The sequence below is a fragment of the Lissotriton vulgaris genome, chromosome 11 (assembly GCF_964263255.1).
Source record: "Lissotriton vulgaris chromosome 11, aLisVul1.2, whole genome shotgun sequence".
Lineage (NCBI taxonomy): Eukaryota > Metazoa > Chordata > Amphibia > Caudata > Salamandridae > Lissotriton > Lissotriton vulgaris.
Window position 1 is genome coordinate 313,377,879 of NC_141699.1, and position 19,990 is coordinate 313,397,868.

General features: G+C 45.4%; 1 pseudogene; it reads right to left on the reverse strand.

Moving 5' to 3' along the window:
• Positions 1–2,803: 2,803 nt before the first annotated feature.
• LOC147679702 (cytochrome c oxidase subunit 7B, mitochondrial pseudogene) lies at positions 2,804–3,049 on the reverse strand (annotated as a pseudogene).
• Between the last annotated feature and the right edge of the window lie 16,941 nt (positions 3,050–19,990).

Consider the following 19,990-nt stretch of genomic DNA (forward strand, 5'->3'; position numbering starts at 1 on the left):
CAGCAGTGAAGGAGGCTTCATCCCCATCCCAGAGCACGCCAGGAGGTGCGTTTGCAGAATAGTGCAGAGAGGAGACGGGGCCTCAGGCGAGTTACTGGCTTTGTTTTTTTTACTATTTTAGGAAGGGGGATATGTGCCCCCCTTCCCTTGATCCTTTTTGGGCCTTAGGGTAGCCATTCCTCAATCAATCAATCAATCAAGCAAGATATTTGTAGAGCGCGCTACTTACCCGTGAGGGTCTCAAGGCACTGAGAGGGGGAGGGGGTAGTGCTACTTCTCGAAGAGCCAGTTCTTGAGGAGTCTTCTGAAGGCGAGTAAGTCTTCGGTCTGCCATAGCTGGGTAGGTAGGGTGTTCCAGGTCTTGGCGGCGAGGTAGGAGAAGGATCTGCTGCCAGAGATTGTTTGTTGGATGTGGGGACGGTGGCGAGTGCGAGGCTAGCGGAGCTGGCGGGTGGGGGTGTGGAAGTTGAGTCTGCTGTTCAGGTAGGCGGGTCCGGTGTTGTGGAGTGCTTTGTGTGCGTGGGTGAGGAGTTTGAAGGTGATCCTCTTGTCGACGGGGAGCCAGTGTAGGTTTGTCAGGTGGGGGGTGATGTGGCTGCGGCGGGGGACGTTGACGATCAGTCGGGCGGAGGCATTTTGGATGCGCTGTAGTCGTCGTAGGTGTTTGGCTAGGATTCTGGCGTAGAGTGCGTTGCCATAGACCAGCCTGCTGCTGACGAGGGCATGTGTCACAGTTCTTCTTGTTTCGGTCGGGATCCACTTGTAGATCCTGCAAAGCGTGCGGAGGGTGTTGAAGCAGGAGGAGGAGACGGCATTGACCTGTTTGGACATGGAGAGGGAGGAGTCGAGGATGAGTCCTAGATTACGTGCGTGGTCGGTGGGTGTCGGTGCTGTCCCGAGAGTGGTCGGCCACCAGGAGTCGTCCCAGGCCGGGGGGTTGGGTCCGAGGATGAGGACATCTGTCTTGTCCGAGTTCAGTTTCAGCCGGCTGCTCCTCATCCAGTTGGCGATGGCCTTCATTCCGTCGTGGATGTTGGTTTTGGTGGTGCCCGGGTCCTTGGTGAGGGAGAGGATGAGCTGAGTGTCGTCGGCATAGGAGAAGATGTTGAGGGCCACTTGTGCAAGGGGGGCCATGTAGATGTTGAACATCGTAGGGCTGAGGGAGGAGCCCTGGGGGAAGCCGCAGATGATGTCGGTTGCTTTGGATCTGAAGGGTGGGAGGCGGACGCTCTGGGATCTGCCGGAGAGGAAGGATGAGGTCCAGTCGAGGGCCTTCTCTTGGATACCGGCTTCTTGGAGGCATGTTTTTAGAGTGCGATGGCAGACCATGTCGAAGGCGGCCGAGAGGTCTAGGAGGATGTGGGCTGATGTTTTGCTGTTGTCTAATTGGTGCCTGTTGTCGTTTGTGGCGGCGATGAGGGCAGTCTCGGTGCTGTGGTTTCGTCTGAATCCAGATTGGGACGGGTCCAGTATGTTATTGTTTTCGAGTTGGCGGGTCAGTTGCATGTTGACGATTTTCTCGATGACCTTCGCCGGGAACGGGAGTAGGAAGATGGGCCGGAAGTTCTTGAGGTCCTTGGGGTCCGCCTTGGGCTTCTTGAGGAGGGCGTTGATTTCAGCATGCTTCCAGCTTTCCGGGAATGTCCATGTTTCGAAGGAGATGTTGACGACCTTCCGTAGTTTGGGGGCGATGGCTGCATCTACCTTGTTGAATATGTGGTTTGAGCAGGGGTCTGTCGGAGATCCTGAGTGGATGGAGTTCATGACCTTGCGTGTCTCGTCGTCGCCGATGTTGGACCAGGAGGTAAGGCGGTTGGCGTTGTTGGTGTTCGGAGGAGGGGTAGAGTCTGGCGTGGTCGGGTCGGTCATGGTGTTGAAACTGTCGTGGATGTCAGCGATCTTGCGGTGGAAGAAGATGGCCAGTGAGTCACACAGTTCCTGTGAGGGCGGGATGTCATTGGTGTTGGTGCTGGGGTTGGATAGTTCTTTAACAATGCGGAAGAGCTCTTTGCTGTTGTGTGCGTTGTTATCCAGGCAGTCTTTGAAGGAGGACCTCTTGGCTGACCTGTTGAGGTGGTGGTGTCTGCGGGTGGCGTCCTTGTGGGCTGCGTGGTTGTCCGGTGTGCGTTCGTGGAGCCATTTCTTCTCCAGTTTCTGGCATGCACGTTTGGAGGCCAGGAGTTCGTCGGTGAACCAGGTGGCTCTCTTGCTGGCGTTGCTGTTGGGGGGTTCTTCAGTGGCACAAGGGTGTTGGCACAGTCTTCGATCCACTGTCTGAGGTTGCGGGCTGCGGCATCTGGGTGAGTGGGGTTGGTCGGAAGGTTCTGGGAGAGGGTGGTGAGCAGCTGGTCTTCGTTGACTTTGCTCCAGCCGCGGCGAGGCAGCTGTTGGGTGCGGTGGTACGTGGTTGTTTTTTTAAAGGTGAAGTGAATGGAGCGGTGGTCGGTCCAGTGGGGTTTGGTGGTGTGGTTGAAAGTGACGAGCGTGCCTATGGAGAAGTCGGCGTCCAGCGTGTTGCCGGCGGCGCAGGTGGGTGCAGTGACGAGTTGTCTGAGGCCGAGGTTGGCGAGGTTGCCTCAGGGCCTAACCCATTTTTTTTTTATAAAAAAGGAGAGGTGCCATGTGGCCTGCCTCCTGAGACTGAATTTTTTTTTTTAAATAGTGTAATACATTTATTACATATAATATACATATCAATAATGGCTAGAGTCATAGAACAGATCTTGCCTGGGTGTGGAATAAGCAAGTTGAGAAAGAAAACAATCAAGACAGTTCGAATTTGATAGCAGTGAAGAGGTCTGCATCACAGGTCCTTCCATTCCTTCGGGGTAACTTGACCAACAGGTGAAAAATTCCATGCAATTCCAGTCTGTGTTAATACATAATTCCATATGGAGACACAGAACATAAATCCAGAGGCCAGGACAGCATTGCCATATTTATCATGGAAATCAGGCCCAGTTTTATGATGGCTCTGTCTTGCTGCAATCCTCTGAATGCCATGAGCAAACAGCGAGAGAGCACTTCTAGCCAGAGGAAACATGACTGCACAGAGCACTGATTTCTGCCCCAGGGAACCAATCCACTGGGGCCAGGCCTTAACATTTTTCTCATGGGGCCTGTGTGCCTTTGTGGCCACCCTACCTGGCCTGATATTGCTTTGGGGACCCCATCCTCCGGGGCATGGACCCATCATTGGGGCCCTATTGTCCCTGCCGCCTCCCCGTCTCCTGCAGGAGCCAGCATTGCTTTTTGGCAGTGGGAGCTGCTAACATGCAGCTCCCACTGCCTGAAAGCAATTCTGCTTAGCTTTTTCCTGCTCTTGCTTCCATGAAGTGCAGCAGAGTTTGCGATGGCACGGCGGCAGCAGTGCTCTCACCAAGCCATAGCAAACCGCAATGTCCCCGGGGTGGGCACAACAGGCTATTCCTGAAGCTGGCCGGGGGGGGGGGGTTGCCAGTCCCCAGGGCCATTAAGAGCTCCTGAAGGGGGGCAGCACGGCCCCTCCATCTTCTCTGTAGCCCTGGGGAGGTGGTGGTCCCCAGGGATCCACAACAGACCCCTGCCTTTACTTGATTTGTGCACTGGAGGTGGTGGTCCCTGGGGCTAAGTGGGGACAGGACCCCCATGCATGTTATACTGTAGCTCCAGGGAGGTGGTGGTCCCTGGGGCTTCATGGAGACCCTGATGCCCCCCACGCATTCTATATGTTATGTAGCCCAGGACAGCATTGGGGTGTGTGGCACTGTGCATTTTAAAGAAAATTGCCCCGGGGTGGTGGCAGACCCCAGGACTTTGTCCCCATGCATTCATTTGGGGTATTCATTCTATAATGAATGCCCCAGGGAGGTGGAGGTCCCTGGGGCTGCGGGGGGCACGTGGCACCCCACATTTAATAAACATAGCCCCGGGGAGGTGGCCCGGGGCTTCAAATAAATGAGGTGCAGGAGCCCATGCTTCATTTAAAAAAGAATAAAACAATTTGGCCGGATTTGCGGATCCAATGCAAATCCTGAGGAAATGTTTAAATAATATATTTTTGGGACCCTGGGGGTCCTTGTGGGACCCACTGAGAAGGCCAAGGCGGTCAGGGTGTTTCTTGTTTTTTCATGTTTTTTAATATTTTCCTTGTGACTTAGTTTAACCGAGTGACAAGATGGCTGCCAACACTTCCTGGTTGTAACTGCTGGCAGCCTATCAGATTGCAGGCTCGAGATCGGGAGCGTTCACGGAGACTCTATATTTGTATAACTGAGAAATGTTAAAATTGTTATGGAATTTCTGAATGGATGTACACCATTTAACAACAAGAGTGTCTATAGGACAAATATTTTTGAACATTTGGAAAAGATTTGTCAAACGGCATTAAAGATATTTGCAAAATAAAAAACACTTTTTGAAACAAGGTTCTAACTATAACCACCTACTGGCGATTGCGAGTAGGTAACATCACAGCTGTGGTATAATACTATTGTAGAATAGAAAAATACACACCAGAGCCTCCCGGTATAGTGTAGATTAGACACAGACTGTTTTATAGAACAGGAATAGACAGTGAGAAGGCCATTTGCAAAGATTTTGTATACTCTAAAGGGTAGGTTGCCTTCATTTTGAAAGTTCTCATCTTACAGCATTTCAAGCAGGGTATTGAAGACAATCTGAGTATACACAGAACAGGAGTAGTTTATTGACATTTGTTAATCCTTAATGCTCATGGTGAGGGATTGTATGGAGAAATATCAACAACAGTGGCGGAGTGCTGCCAAAATATGGTGGAAAAATGTTTGGAGGACCAAAATATCATGAAGGTAAGTAAAGATAGGTAAGTATAGATTTACTAAACTTTACTCCACATCCATGTATCACATATGCATGTGTGTGTATATATATATATATAGACATCTCAAATGACATCACTGATGACACAGTCAACCGCCCATACAGCTGTTTCCACATGCACTTTTGAAACCATACATCTAGTGAATCAACTGCTCACACATCTATGCACAGAGTCATACACCTCGCAGCCACCCACACACATATTCAGTCTCCCATACAAATACTTGGGCAACCAATCAATAACCCATATAGTTACTCATATAGCTACTTATCAACACATGCAACAGTTTACAGAACAACAGACATAATGATGCACAAATTAAGACAGTTTAGTCACTAACCCATGCACTCAGTGAGACACATTTAATCACTCACTCATACAGTCAGTCATGCACCTACTAAATCTTTCATCCAGACACTTATACATGCACTCATTCTTCAATATGTAAGACATATTTTAACTTTACAGAAACATACAGTCACTGGATGTTGTCATCAGTGATGTCATCAGTGATGTCATTTGAGATGTCATCAGTGATGTCATCAGTGATGTCACTGACCATGTCATGAATGATGTAATATGTGACATCATCAGCAGTGGATTGCGGGTGCGCGATATATAGTTAGTGCAACTAACTATATATGGAATTTCAATGGTTTTGTGTGAGTAAAATAAGGTTTTGTAAATGCGAATTCCTAACTATATATGGTCTATAACCTATGGTTTTTTCAGTGAATTTTCAAGGTTTTGTAAATGCTAATTCCTAACTATATATGGTCTATAACCTATGGTTTTTTCAGTGAATTTTCAAGGTTTTGTAAATGCTAATTCCTAACTATATATGGTCTATAGCCTATGGTTTTTTCAGTGAATATATATATATACATACATATATAAACATATATCATCTGTATATCTATATAAATACAAACATAAATGCATGCATACATATACTTATATGCATACAGATGCATGTTATTTACATGAAAGTTGAAAAAACACTAATAAAAGCAAAGCTAAAAAGCCACCTCATTACAAACAGAATGGCTTTAACTTAAACGAGGGCGAGATCTATTGCATTTTCAATGCTTGTTTACTTTGGTTCCATCAAGAAGGCATTCAGATGTGTCACACATTTGCCATAAATTCTGAATGTTAGCACTCTAGTTGCACATTAGATCACTGTAGTAAAGCTACTGCTCACTAGGGACGTCTGCTGCTGGTATTCAAAGTGCATGTTTCAGTCTGCATGTCAGAATTTTTTTAATGAAATAGAAGAGGATTTGAGAAGTCACTCAAAATGATCCCTAATTTTTCTTTCTGAAGCACTAATCATACTTTCTATGGCAAAATTAACCCCCTCATGTTGTTCCTTTTTAAATTGAGTGTTTTCAGACTTACCACTTCATTGCAATCAAGATGGCTTCTGGTGTGCCATACTTTTGTCATAAGTAAGACTGTTAGCGCTCTAGTTGTTCTTTAGAACACTCTGGGACATTCTGTCATTGGGCTATACTTGGGGTACATCTGGGTGATATTTGGGCTACATTTAGGCTCTTTTGTCTCTGGTGGCCATCTTGGGAGACTGTATGTCAGAATTTTTTAATGAAATTGAAGAGGGTTTGAGAAGTCACTCAAAATGTGCCCTAATTTTTCTTTCTGCAGCACTAATCATAATTCATATGGCAAAATATACCCCCTCATTTTGTTCCTTTTTAAATTAAATGTTTTAAGAGTTACCACTTTATTCCAATCAAGATGGCTTCAGGTGTTCCATACCTTTGTAATAAGTAGGACTGTTAGCGCTCTAGTTGTTCTTTAGAACACTCTGGGACATTCTGTCATTGGGCTATACTTGGGCTACATCTGGGTGATATTTGGGCTACATTTGGGCTCTTTTGTCTCTGGTGGCCATTTTGGGAGACTGCATGTCAGAATTTTTTAATGAAATAGAAGAGGATTTGAAAAGTCACTCAAAATGTGCCCTAATTTTTCTTTCTGCAGCACTAATAATACCTTCTATTGCATAATATACCCCCTCATTTTGTTCCTTTTTAAATTAAATGTTTTAAGAGTTACCACTTTATTCCCATCACGATGGCTCCAGGTGTGCTATACCTTTGTAATAAGTAGGACTGTTAGCGCTCTAGTTGTTCTTTAGAACACTCTGGGACATTCTGTCATTGGGCTATACTTGGGCTACATCTGGGTGATATTTGGGCTACATTTGGGCTCTTTTGTCTCTGGTGGCCATTTTGGGAGACTGCATGTCAGAATGTTTTAATGAAATAGAAAAGGATTTGAGAAGTCACTCAAAATGTGCCCTAATTTTTCATTCTGCAGCACTAATCATACTTTCTATGGCAAAATATACCCCCTCATGTTGTTTCTTTTTAAATTAAATGTTTTAAGAGTTACCACTTTATTCCAATCAAGATGGCTTCAGGTGTGCCATACCTTTGTAATAAGTAGGACTGTTAGCGCTCTAGTTGTTCTTTAGAACACTCTGGGACATTCTGTCATTGGGCTATACTTGGGCTACATCTGGGTGATATTTGGGCTACATTTGGGCTCTTTTGTCTCTGGTGGCCATTTTGGGAGACTGCATGTCAGAATGTTTTAATGAAATAGAAAAGGATTTGAGAAGTCACTCAAAATGTGCCCTAATTTTTCATTCTGCAGCACTAATCATACTTTCTATGGCAAAATATACCCCCTCATGTTGTTTCTTTTTAAATTAAATGTTTTAAGAGTTACCACTTTATTCCAATCAAGATGGCTTCAGGTGTGCCATACCTTTGTAATAAGTAGGACTGTTAGCGCTCTAGTTGTTCTTTAGAACACTCTAGGAGGCTGCAGTAGAACACAAAGGAATCAACTGACAGTCTCTGTCCTTGTTGGATGTACATGTTTTACTGAGAATGTCAGACTTCATTTTCACATGACTGAGAAAGATAATGTGAATTTACAGAAAATATGCTTTCAGTTTAGCTTATAGATCCCCTTCCAAACCACTGTGGGAAAATCATGAGATATTAGTTTTCTTTCAAACAATATTCATGATATCACAGCAGAAGGTTTTTTCACATGGTAAAATCACCTTAGAACCCACCACAATTCCTAAAACGAGTATGGTACCATCAACAAATGATTTATAATGTAACTAAAGTCCTAAAACCCTCTATTAACTACAATGCTTTTTAATGAGGTGCTATCATGTATATTGGTCCCAAGATGGCTGCCAACACTTCTTGGATGAAGTGCTGACAGCCAATCAGATCAGATGTGTGGTTAGGCTCCGCCCAGATATATATCTTTTTTTGAACCTAAATTACTCAAAATCCACTGGAGCACATATATTGAGACCTAGCAAAGGCACATCGGGCTAACAGTCCCTACAATTTTGCCAAGTTTCGTGCAAATCCATTCAGCCGTTCGAGCTAAAAGTGAGGCCAACCGCCCTATGGAAATTAACATGGGAAAAATGCGTTTTGGGACCCCCCTTCTTTCTCGGCCCCCCCTTGATGAAACCCCCCCAAATTGTCAGGGGCTGCTCAGAAACAAAATGTTCAATTTTCCTGAAAATTTCAGCCATTTCCGTCCACAAACGCCAAAGTTATTAGACATAGAATTTTCAAAAATCCCATAGAGAAAAAATCCTAACTATATATACCTACTGGCGACCGCCAGTAGGTAATATATATATATATATATATATATATATATATATATATATATATATATATATACATATATATATATATATATATATATATATATATATACATATATATATATATATATATATATATATATATATATATATTACCTACTGGCGGTCGCCAGTAGGTATATATAGTTAGGATTTTTTCCCTATGGGACTTTTGAAAATTCTATGTCTAATAACTTTGGCGTTTGTGGATGGAATCGGCTGAAATTTTCAGGAAAATGGCACATTTTGTTTCTGAGCAGCTCCTGAAAATTTGGTGGGGTTTCGTCAAGGGGGGGCTGAGAAAAAAGGGGGGTCCCAAAACGCGTTTTTTGCATTGAGTTTTCCATAGGGCGGTTGGACTCACTTTTAGCTCGAACGGCTGAATGGATTTGCACGAAACTTGGCAAAATTGTAGGGACTGTTAGCCCGATGTGCCTTTGCTAGGTCTCAATATATGTGCTCCAGTAGTTTTTGAGAAATTAACGTTTAAATCAAGATATATATCTGTAACAGCGCTCTGGGCAGCGATCCGGTCCGCTTACTTTTCGCTTATCGGAACTTTGCGCGCAGAAAGCTGATTGGCTCTCCGGTGTCTGTCAACATTCTAAACAGTCCGGAGCGGCCGCCATCTTGTCTCTCGGTAGGATCGAGAGAGAAGAAGAGGTGAAAAACGAAGGGTGAATTTAATGAAAGGGGGCAAGGTATCCTCCTTTTGACCCCCTAGGAATGCTGTTGGGGTTATTAAAGGGACCCGTGGGGAAAAGAAAAAAAAAATGATTTTTCACGGTAGAAGCGCTTCACGGGCCGCGAACTGGGCCGCAAACTGGTAGCGAAACGGGAATTCGCCATTTTGTGCTTCGTAAATTAAATTACTAGTTATAAGTGGGTACGGGAGACGTATCCTAATCCCCTATGTTTCCTGAGGGTGGGTGAGGAGGCTGATATATGTTGATACATCTCTTCCAGCGGCTGTGCGTGAGCTTTTTTTTTTTTTTTGCTGCGTGACAGTCCGGAGCGGCCGCCATCTTGTCTCTCGGTAGGATCGAGAGAGAAGAAAAGGTGAAAAACTAAGGGGGAATTTAATGAAAGGGGGCAAGGTATCCCTCTCTTGACCCCCTAGGAATGTTGTTGGGGTTATTAAAGGGTCCCGTGGGGAAAATAAAAAAAAAAATGATTTTTCACGGTAGAAGCGCTTCACGGGCCGCGAACTGGGCCGCAAACTGGTAGCGAAACGGGAATTCGCCATTTTGTGCTTCGTTAATTAAAGTACTAGGTATAAGGGGGTGCGGGAGACATATCCTAATCCCCTATGTTTCCTGAGGGTGGCTGAGGAGGCTGATATATGTTGATATATCTCTTCCAGCGGCTGCTCCATCTTGCCTTTTTTCGAATGCCACAATTTTGTCGTGCACGGCAGCCATTTTAGATGCCAGGCTGGTCCCAGGCTATCACCTACCCCTGCGGATGTAGTTTATGGCCCCAGCTGTAGAGAATTCAGACATGGCAATCCTCCTGATTCAGGCGTGTGAGTACTGATTTCAGTGCTAGTCTCCCGCCTCCCGATTTCTGCAAGCAAAAACCCGGGGGCATATTACTAACAACTAGCGATAATTTTTGTCTATAACTTGTTTAGAGACAAAAATTATCGCCGCACATCGGCGATTTTTATCGCAGATAAACCTTGCTATTATCGCAGAAAAGTCAGCGATATTCATGTATTATCGACCTAATGCTCTTAGCCATGTTATCCACCTCCCATTGGATAACATGGCTAAGAACTGCTCAGGGCAGGTGTTAGATTTTGGAGATATTCGCGCTTAGCGCGAATATCTCCAAAAGTTGGTAATAGAAGGTAGCGATGTTAGGGACTGTTTCCAGTCGCTAACATCTTGGCACGCCACTTTGCATGTCATTAGTGATAAGTATCACTGACATGCAAAGCCGGGCCCAAGATGGTCGCTATCTCCTTTTAGGTGTCACTAACTGGTGTTAGCGACAGCTTGATAATAGGGAAATAATTTTATCTCCGCTTTCATGGTTTTTAAAGCCAAAAAAGCGGAGATAAACCCCCTTGATAATATGCCCCACGATTCCTTGGGGGTTTCAGCTGACAGGGCTTGGTATTGTGTTACATGGTAATTTTTCCATGAAACGTCAGAGGGTCGATGTAGGGGTTCTAGAAGAGGTGATAAACCATTTAAGCCTCATGAACAAGCGCATGGTCTTTTAAAGATTTGTGAAGTACTCGGGGCGGCGGTGTGTGTGTGCCCTCTTTCAGGAGCGGGCGGGGGGGCACTGCCAGCAACTTGCCAGGTCAGGTAGTGTTCAACACGTGCATCACTCTTTCTCTGCTTGCTATTGCGCTCCATGCTTCGGAAAGGTAAGAAAAAGAACGTGCATTTGAGTTTGAAATGTCCGATCCTGCAGCAGCACACTTCCAAAGCCCACACATGACAATAACCCGATTCAAGGCCCCATTCACCCGTTTTTCAAAAAATAGATAACACTCCAACAAATTAAGGTTATAAAACTTTATTAACTTTTAACGATAATGAACAGAACAAAAACTAAAAACATTTAAACATTTATTAACACAAAAAGCAACAATGGTTAGAAGCTGTCTTTTGTGCGAATAGTCCCAAGGCAGCACAACGTGCAGAGTTCTGGACGGCACCCAGGTGATGTCGCCTGGGTGCCGCACTGGTTTAGGGATCCTACAATGCTGCTCCGAAAATTGGCGTGGGGCGTCCCGGGTGGGGCGGGGGGAGGCCTCGTCAGTAGCGGTCTGTTGTGCGAATAGTCCCAAGGCAGCACAACGTGCAGAGTTCTGGACGGCACCCAGGTGATGTCGCCTGGGTGCCGCACTGGTTTAGGGATCCTACAATGCAGCACAGAAAAACAGCGTGGGGCGTCCCGGGTGGTGCGGGGGGAGGCCTCGTCAGTAGCGGTCTGTGTCCAGTGTCACATGGCTGACACAACATGTACGACAGGCACCCAGGTGATGTCCAGTAAACTGCCGCACTGGTTTTGGTATCCTACAATGCTGCTCCGAAAATTGGCGTGCGGCGGCCCGGGGGGGGGGGGGGGGGGGGAGGCGGCGTGAACGGGTCTCCCCAGGTGGCGGCCATCTAGCTGAGTTGCGCTCGCTCTTGCGGCCACAGCGTCTCGCTCACCATGTTGTGGAGTTGCTCCCACTCTTGCAGTGCAGCGATAGGCGGCTGCCACATGGCTGTCAAAATGGCGGACGGCTCTTCGGTTTTGGGCCTGGTCCACTGAAATGGCCCTGGGACACCTTGGAAGTCGGACGCTTGCCTGCTAGGGCTTGGGCTCCATTCTCGAAAAGCGTCCCCTCAGCCGTGAAGATTGTATAAAAGTCTTGGGGGCCCCCGACTCCCGCAGGCTTCCGGTGGGGAGCGGCTGCCATGATTGCTCGCGGAATGACCACGACGGAGCCACGAGATGGTGGTGCTCTCATGCTGACGCCAGCTTCAGTCTGAATGATCCAGAAACAAGGTGGGGCTTTCATCGTTTGGGAAAAAAAAATGTTCTAAACCAATGAAAAGTGTTATTTTTAGGTCATATGACCAAGCCTTCCATCTTTAGGAAACCAAAAGTAAAATGAACCAATGAAAAGTTTTATAAACAAGTCACATGACCTGTTATGCGACATAGGGCTACAAAAAGCGTAGAAAATCCGTTGGCACGTGAGGCGGCGTCAGTAGCGGACCGATGTGCGAATAGGCCGAAGGCAGCACAACGCGCCGAGATCCGGATGGCACCGAGGTGGTGTCCAGCAAATTGCCGCACTGGTGTGGCCATCCTACAATGCTGCGCCGAAAGACGGCGTGTCCAGCTGAATTGCGGTCACTGTTGCGGTACAGTGACTCGAACGCGCCGAGATCCGGATGGCGCCGAGGTGGTGTCCAGCAAATTGCCGTACTGGTGTGGCCATCCTACAATGCTGCGCCGAAAGACGGCGTGTTCAGCTGAGTTCCGGTTACTCTTCCGGCACAGTGACTCGAACGCGCTGAGATCCGGATGGCACCGAGGTGGTGTCCAGCAAGTGGCTGCACTGGTGTGGCCATCCTACAATGCTGCGCCGGAAGTCGGCGTGGGGTGCCCCGTTGGCTTATGAGGTGATGTCAGTAGTGGACTGATGTGTCAATAGGTCGGAACCAGCACAAGGCGCCAAGATCCGAATGGCAAGTCCTGGATGTTGAGTGCCTCAGTTGAGATTTCTGAGAAGTGCTTGTAGAACTGTCTGAAGCTTATTTGCACCTGCTGCAGCTTCACTAGGTCCGGCGGAACTTGTTGCCTTTTCCTTTGTGCTTCTTTTCCTACAATGCGTTTCTTCTGAAGACACGACCAGGTCCCTGAATGTGTGCAGGGGGACGCTATTGAATGAATGAACGCGCCGAGATCTGGATGGCACCGAGGTGGTGTCCAGCAAATTGCCGCACTGGTGTGGCCATCCTACAATGCTGCGCCGAAAGTCGGCGTGGGGTGCCCCGTTGGTTTATGAGGTGATGTCAGTAGCGGACCGATGTGTGAATAGGTCGGAACCAGCACAAGGCGCCCTGCACTGTTGAGCCTTTTTCAATGTCTGTTTTTTGTTCTTTCCCCTCCATCAAAAACAAAACAAAAATACAAGGCGCCAAGATCCGAATGGCAAGTCCTGGATGTTGAGTGCCTCAGTTGAGAGTTCTGAGCAGTGCTTGTAAGACTGTCTGAAGCTTATTTGCACCTGCTGCAGCTTCACTAGGTCCGGCGGAACATTTTTCCTTTTCCTTTCTGCTTCTTTTCCTACAATGCGTTTCATCTGAAGACACGACCAGGTCCCTGAATGTGTGCAGGGGGACGCTATTGATTGAATGAAAATGGCGGCTTGACACAAAGCTGACTCAAGCGTTACTGTTGGTGCTATACAGACAAAAATTGGTTTTCAGTTTGTACATTCTTCAGGTTTTTTTTTCCATCCAAGTCTGATTGAGAGTTTGTAGAAAAATGGCTTCAGATTTTCCACATACTACTCTTCAACATTCTTCCTAAATGTAACAATGTGAAACTCACTAGGAGAACGGCTGTTTCTGTTTCCTTTCAAAATGCTGCCACCAATATTTTCTGAATAGAAGACACCATCTTGTAACATAAAGGGCCGAAAGGGGTTCTGGTCTGGCCGATGGTTGGTGGAGACATTTTGACTATATCTTGGACCTGCCCGGCCTCGCCCAAAATGGCGCCGGTATAAATGGGACTCGTAACTCTTTGCCCGCAAATGTATATCTAGAAAATGTTATTGTAAGTGGCCCTGTCGTATTTTAATTACAAAATGTACGTCCACCGATTCCGCAACTGTTAGACACCTTTGTTCTTGTCACCTAATGGCCCGCTCGTTACGTTCTTCTACAGTGTAAATGTCTCCTCATCATATACGATTTGAGTTTGCTCCGTGGCCGGCCCACGTGGTTATAGGCCCGTATTTGTATACTGACATTTTCACAATAAAGGTTTTTAAAACAAAACACGGTAGTAGTATTTTCATTTGTAAAGTTTTTACTTTTAGTGACTGTTTTCGAATCAGTAAAAGGCAAGTGAAATAAAGCAGTCCAATTACATGACGGATAAAAGGTATAATATGTAGGAACGCAGTAAAGATAAATGGTCAAGGGCAGTTGTGTTTTTCATGTCTGCAACATAAAGTGATCGATAAGAATCTGATAATCAGGCGTATCGGCGACTAAGACAGCAGGCCGAATCTCTTTTACTCAACGGCTCCGTCATGGAAGGAAGAAACGCCCTTTTTCTCGAAAAAGGAATATATTTTACTTGCAAGACAGTTGTAAATTTTCCGGGAAAGTACATTAGCCTGGAATATTATAACATATGTTTGAAAAAAAAATATTGTTCGAAAATAATAAAAAGCGTAATTTTTAGGTCATAAGACCAAGCTTTTCATCATTAAATTAACAAAAGTAAAATGAACCAATGAAAAGTTTTATTAACAAGTCACATGACCTGTTATGCTTACGTTACGCGCTGCGCGCCGCGCCTCGGATCACTTCCGGGTGCGCTAACGCGGCGTGTCATAAAACGCATTACGCGACAACGTAGGTCAAGAATATAGTCTAAATGTCTCCACCAACCAGCGTTCAGAACACAACCCCTTTCAGCAGTCCAAAAAGTTCTGTTAAATGACAACAGAGGGGACAGGCAACAAGAACCATCAGTCAAAGAGGGGAGGGCAAGTTCTTCTCTTCCGGGTCATGTTGGGGCGCTACCGGAACTGATCGAATTGGTAGTCTACAGTGTTTCTGGATGTTTCAGACTAAAGCTGGCGTCAGCATGAGACCACTACCATCTCGTAGCTCCGTCGTGGCCATTCCACGAGCAATCATGGCAGCCGCTCCCCACCAGAAGCCTGCGGGAGTCGGAGGCCCCCAAGACTTTTGTAGAATCTTCACGGCTGAGGGGACGCTTTTCGAGAATGGGACCCAAGCCCTAGCAGACAAGCGTCCGAGTTCCAAGGTGTCCCAGGGCCATTTTAGTGGACCAGGCCCAAAACCGAAGAGCCGGCCGCCATTTTGAGAGTCCTGTGGCAGCCGCCTATCGCTGCACCGCAAGAGCGGGCGCATCTCAACTACATGGTGAGCGAGACGCTGTAGTCGCAAGAGCGGGCGGAAAACAGCTGAATGGCGGAAGAGGCACAGTGTAGCAAAAGCGGGCGGAATGGCAACTAAAACGATAAAGGGGCGCCCCACTACAGCTTGTCTTCAGGTCAAACGGATTGTGGGACAAGGTCCAGAATTGAAGAGTCATCAAAAGGCAAAAAGTACCGCCGGACCCCGGGAGCCAGCCGCCTATGTCGGGGGCGATCTCAGGCTACACCAGTGCTATAAGACTTGGGGAGGGTGTCGGAGCCAAGCGTCTTCTCCGAGTCCATGGCCATCACAGCGTCCCTCAGGGGCCTCCGTCAAGCTGTTTAGGAAGGTAACATATTACATTGTTTTCTAATGCAGTCAGGTCCACAAACGACACTCACTTACTTTGAGAATAGTGAAGCTGCAGTAGGTGGAAATAAGCTTCAGACAGTGTTACAAGCGCTGCTCAGAACTCTTAACTATGGCACCCAACATCTAGAACTTATGCTATTTGAGAATGGTAGTGACATCGAAGCATCTCAGGGACCAAAACCATTAACGTACTTTCACGTATGAAAATCTTACTTGGGGAGGGGGCAGGAGCGAAGCGCCCCCTCCCAGTCAGCGCCACCACACCGTATGTTGAAAATCTGAAGCCATCGTTCTACAAAGTCAACCAAACTTGGATTGAAAAATCTAGAAAAATGTACAAACTGAAAACCAGTTTTGGTCTGCATAGCATCAGTAGCAACGCTTGAGTCAGCTTTGTGTCAAGCCGCCATTTTGATTCAACAAAGCACAGGCATTGAAAAAGGCTGAAATTCAGAACTCTAAACTATGGCACCCAACATCCAGGAGCTTGCTATCCGGATCTTGGAGCCTTGTGCTGTTTTCGATCTATTCACACATCGGTCCACTACTGACATCATCTTATAAACCAACGTTATGTAAATAGTTTTTTAATAAAATGTTTTACCCTGTTTCTTTGCTGGTGTGTTGTCTATATTTTTAATATTTGCATAGGGTTTGTCATTATTTTGTGCGGGATGGGTGATGGAGCCGAGCTGTCTTGCAGCCCTCATGGTGTGGAGCTCAGTTCATCTCACTATTTTCGTATTTCTCAAGAAGGGTTGTTCCTAATATTTCTATTTTAGCGAGGTCAAAAAGAGATCCAATTAGTGGCCTACTGATTTTGCTCGATTACTTTTATTTTTTTTACACGATTTTTCACTATCTGCAAAGACTAAACAGAGTATTGCGACTTTGTGCTTGTTTGTAAATAGAGAATGATCCAAAGAGAACCAATTCTAAAACAGTAAATGCTTGGACAACAATCAATCAAATGGAGAGACAAGGAGGTACGACGGATTACAACGGAGGGGAGGGGGGGGCAGCGTTCAAAGCACATCAGCGTGCATAAATACGAAAATGTTTTTATCTATCACGTACTTGACATTTTAAAGCTTTTCATATTTGCTATTAAAAAACCAATGAAATTCACAGAAAAAACCATAGGTTATAGTGGATATATAGTTAGGAATTTGCATTTACAAAACCTTGAAAATTCAATGAAAAAACCATAGGTTATAGGCCATATATAGTTAGGAATTAGCATTTACAAAACCTTATTTTACTCGCATAAAACCATTGAAATTCCATATATAGTTAGCTAACTATAAGCGCTAACTATATATCGCGCACCCGCAATCCACTGCTGATGATGTCACATATTACATCATTCATGACATGGTCAGTGACATCACTGATGACATCACTGATGACATCTCAAATGACATCACTGATGACAACTCAAATGATATCAATGATGACATCTCAAATGACATCACTGATGACAACTCAAATGACATCACTGATGACATCTCATTTGTCATCACTGATCACATCACTCATGTGATAATACAATGAACCTCTTCAGACTCTAATATAACCTTACATACACTCAGTATAAACAGACACTCACAGACTGTCACTCATCCATGGAGTTACTCACACACCTAGTCAGTCATGCAAAGAATCAATCACACCTCCATTTCCTCAACTATACAGTTATACACATCTTACTTATTCAAACATATAATAACACATATTTACTCTCTTATATAATCCCTGATACAAGCTCACAGTGATCGATACAGCCACTCACACATTCACTGGCTCTTATGTTCAGTTATTTATATATCTCAACTCTCACATGTATTGTGTTTTACATACGTACTTACTTGCACATGTAGCAATGAGAAATCCATTCACTCACCAACACACCCATGCACAGTCAACCGCCCATATAGCTGTTTCCACGTGCACTTTTGAAACCATACATCTAGTGAATCAACTGCTCACACATCTATGCACAGAGTCACGCACCTCCCAGCCACCCACACACACACTCAGCCTCCCATTCAAATATTTGGGCAACCAATCAATAACCCATATGGCCACTCTTATAGCTACTGATCAACACATGCAGCAGCTTACACAACAACAAACATACTGATGCACGAATTAAGACAGTTTAGTCACTAACCCATGTACTCAGTGAGACACATTTAATCACTCACTCATACAGTCAGTCATGCACCTACTAAATTCTTCATCCAGACACTTATACATCCACTCATTCTTCAATATGTGAAACATATTTAAACTTTACAGACACATACAATCACTGGATGTTGTGATCAGTGATGTCATCAGTGATGTCACTGACCATGTCATGAATGATGTAATATGTGACATCATCAGCAGTGGATTGCGGGTGCGCGATATATAGTTAGCGCTTATAGTTAGCTAACTATATATGGAATTTCAATGGTTTTATGCGAGTAAAATAAGGTTTTGTAAATGCTAATTCCTAACTATATATGGCCTATAACCTATGGTTTTTTCATTGAATTTTCAAGGTTTTGTAAATGCAAATTCCTAACTATATATCCACTATAACCTATGGTTTTTTCTGTGAATATATATATATATGTATTACATATTGGCGGTCGCCAGTAGGTAGTTATAGTTAGGATTTTTTTCAATGCAAAATCTCAAAATTCTATTTGGAATAACTTTGGCGCCAGTTGATGAATCTGCCTGAAAATTTCCTCAAATTTGCCTCGCAGAGGTCCGGTCCTTCCTTGAAAGTTTCGGGGTGATTCGTCAAGCGGGGGCCAAGATAAAAGGGGGTCCCAAAACGTGTTTTCCCCATGTTAATTTCCATAGGGCGGTCGAACTCACTTTTAGCCCGAACGGCTGAATGGTTTTCCACCAAATGGCAAAATTGTAGGGACTGGTAGCCCGATGTGCCTTTGCTATGTCTCAAGATATGTGCTCCAGTGGATTTAGAGTAATTTAGGTTCAAAAAAATATATATATCTATAGGCGCGCCCCGGTGCGTGCACCTTGGAGGGCACCGGACGCGACACGCGACTTGCGCGCGGAAAGCTGATTGGCTCACGGGTGTCTGTAAACATTCGAAACAGTCCGGAGCGGCCGCCATCTTGTGTCTCGGTCGGATCGAGACACAAGAGGTGGCCAAAAAAAAGGGGGAAATGACCATAAGGGGGCTGGGTAGACCCCCCCTGACCCCCTAGGTTTGATGTGGGGGCTATAATAGGGTCCCGTGGGGCAAAAAAAAACAACAAAAAAAACGATTTGCGCGTTGGGAGCGCCCGGTACGCGCTCCGGAGAGCGGACCGGGGAGCGTAGCATGGGGAAAACCCAGTTTATTCACTGTGTCACCTCTACGACCCTTTCTTGCGTCAATACGTCCCTTTTGCATACATTACACCTGACGTAGGTATAATGTGGCGCAGGGGCTTACAAAGTGACGCATCTACCTAGATGCGTCACTTTGTAAATATGACTGAATAAGGTGCATTATTTATAGCACTGGTGCATCACAAAAAGTGACGTACCGTTGGCGTTAAAGTGACGCATGGCCTCATAAATGAAGCCTTCAGTCTTCTAGTCATGCGTCATATTAAATATATGACGTATTATGTCGGAAGTTGTTACAGATACGTCAGTATTTCAGACGTACTGTAAGCGCAAAAGTGATGCATTGCTGGAGTGTGTCCCAAAAATGATGCAACTCCAGCAATGCATCCTTTCACATGGGGCCAGGCCCCAAGTGAAAGGGCCTGCACGCCTGCTGTGAAACAGGCGTAAGATTTGGACGCAACAGTGTCATAAAAGTGACGCAGTGATATCTCATAGATTTCACTGCGTCACCTCTACGACACTTTCTTGCGTCAATACGTCCCTTTTGCATACATTACACCTGACGTAGGTATAATGTGGCGCAGGGGCTAACAAAGTGACACATCTACCTAGATGCGTCACTTTGTAAATATGACTGAATAAGGTGCATTATTTACAGCACTGGTGCATCACAAAAAGTGACGCACCGGTGGCGTTAAAGTGACACATGGCCTCATAAATGAGGCCTTCAGTCTTCTACTCATGCGTCATATTAAATATATCACATATTATGTCAGAAGTACTTACAGATACGTCAGTATTTCAGACGTATCTGTAAGCGCAAAAGTGATGCATTGCTGGAGTGTGTCACAAAAATGATGCAACTCCAGCAATGCATCTTTTCTTACCCTTCCACACCCCCGTTCCTTTTCAACATTTTCTTTGAATATCCACATTCCCCATATTCACTCTCCTTCTCATTACTTTCCTTCCCAACACTCACCTTCTTTCAGTCCCCCTACTTCACTTCCTTTCTCCTCTCATACCTTTCTGTTCTTTCTTACTCATTTTCCTTTCCATTATCAATGC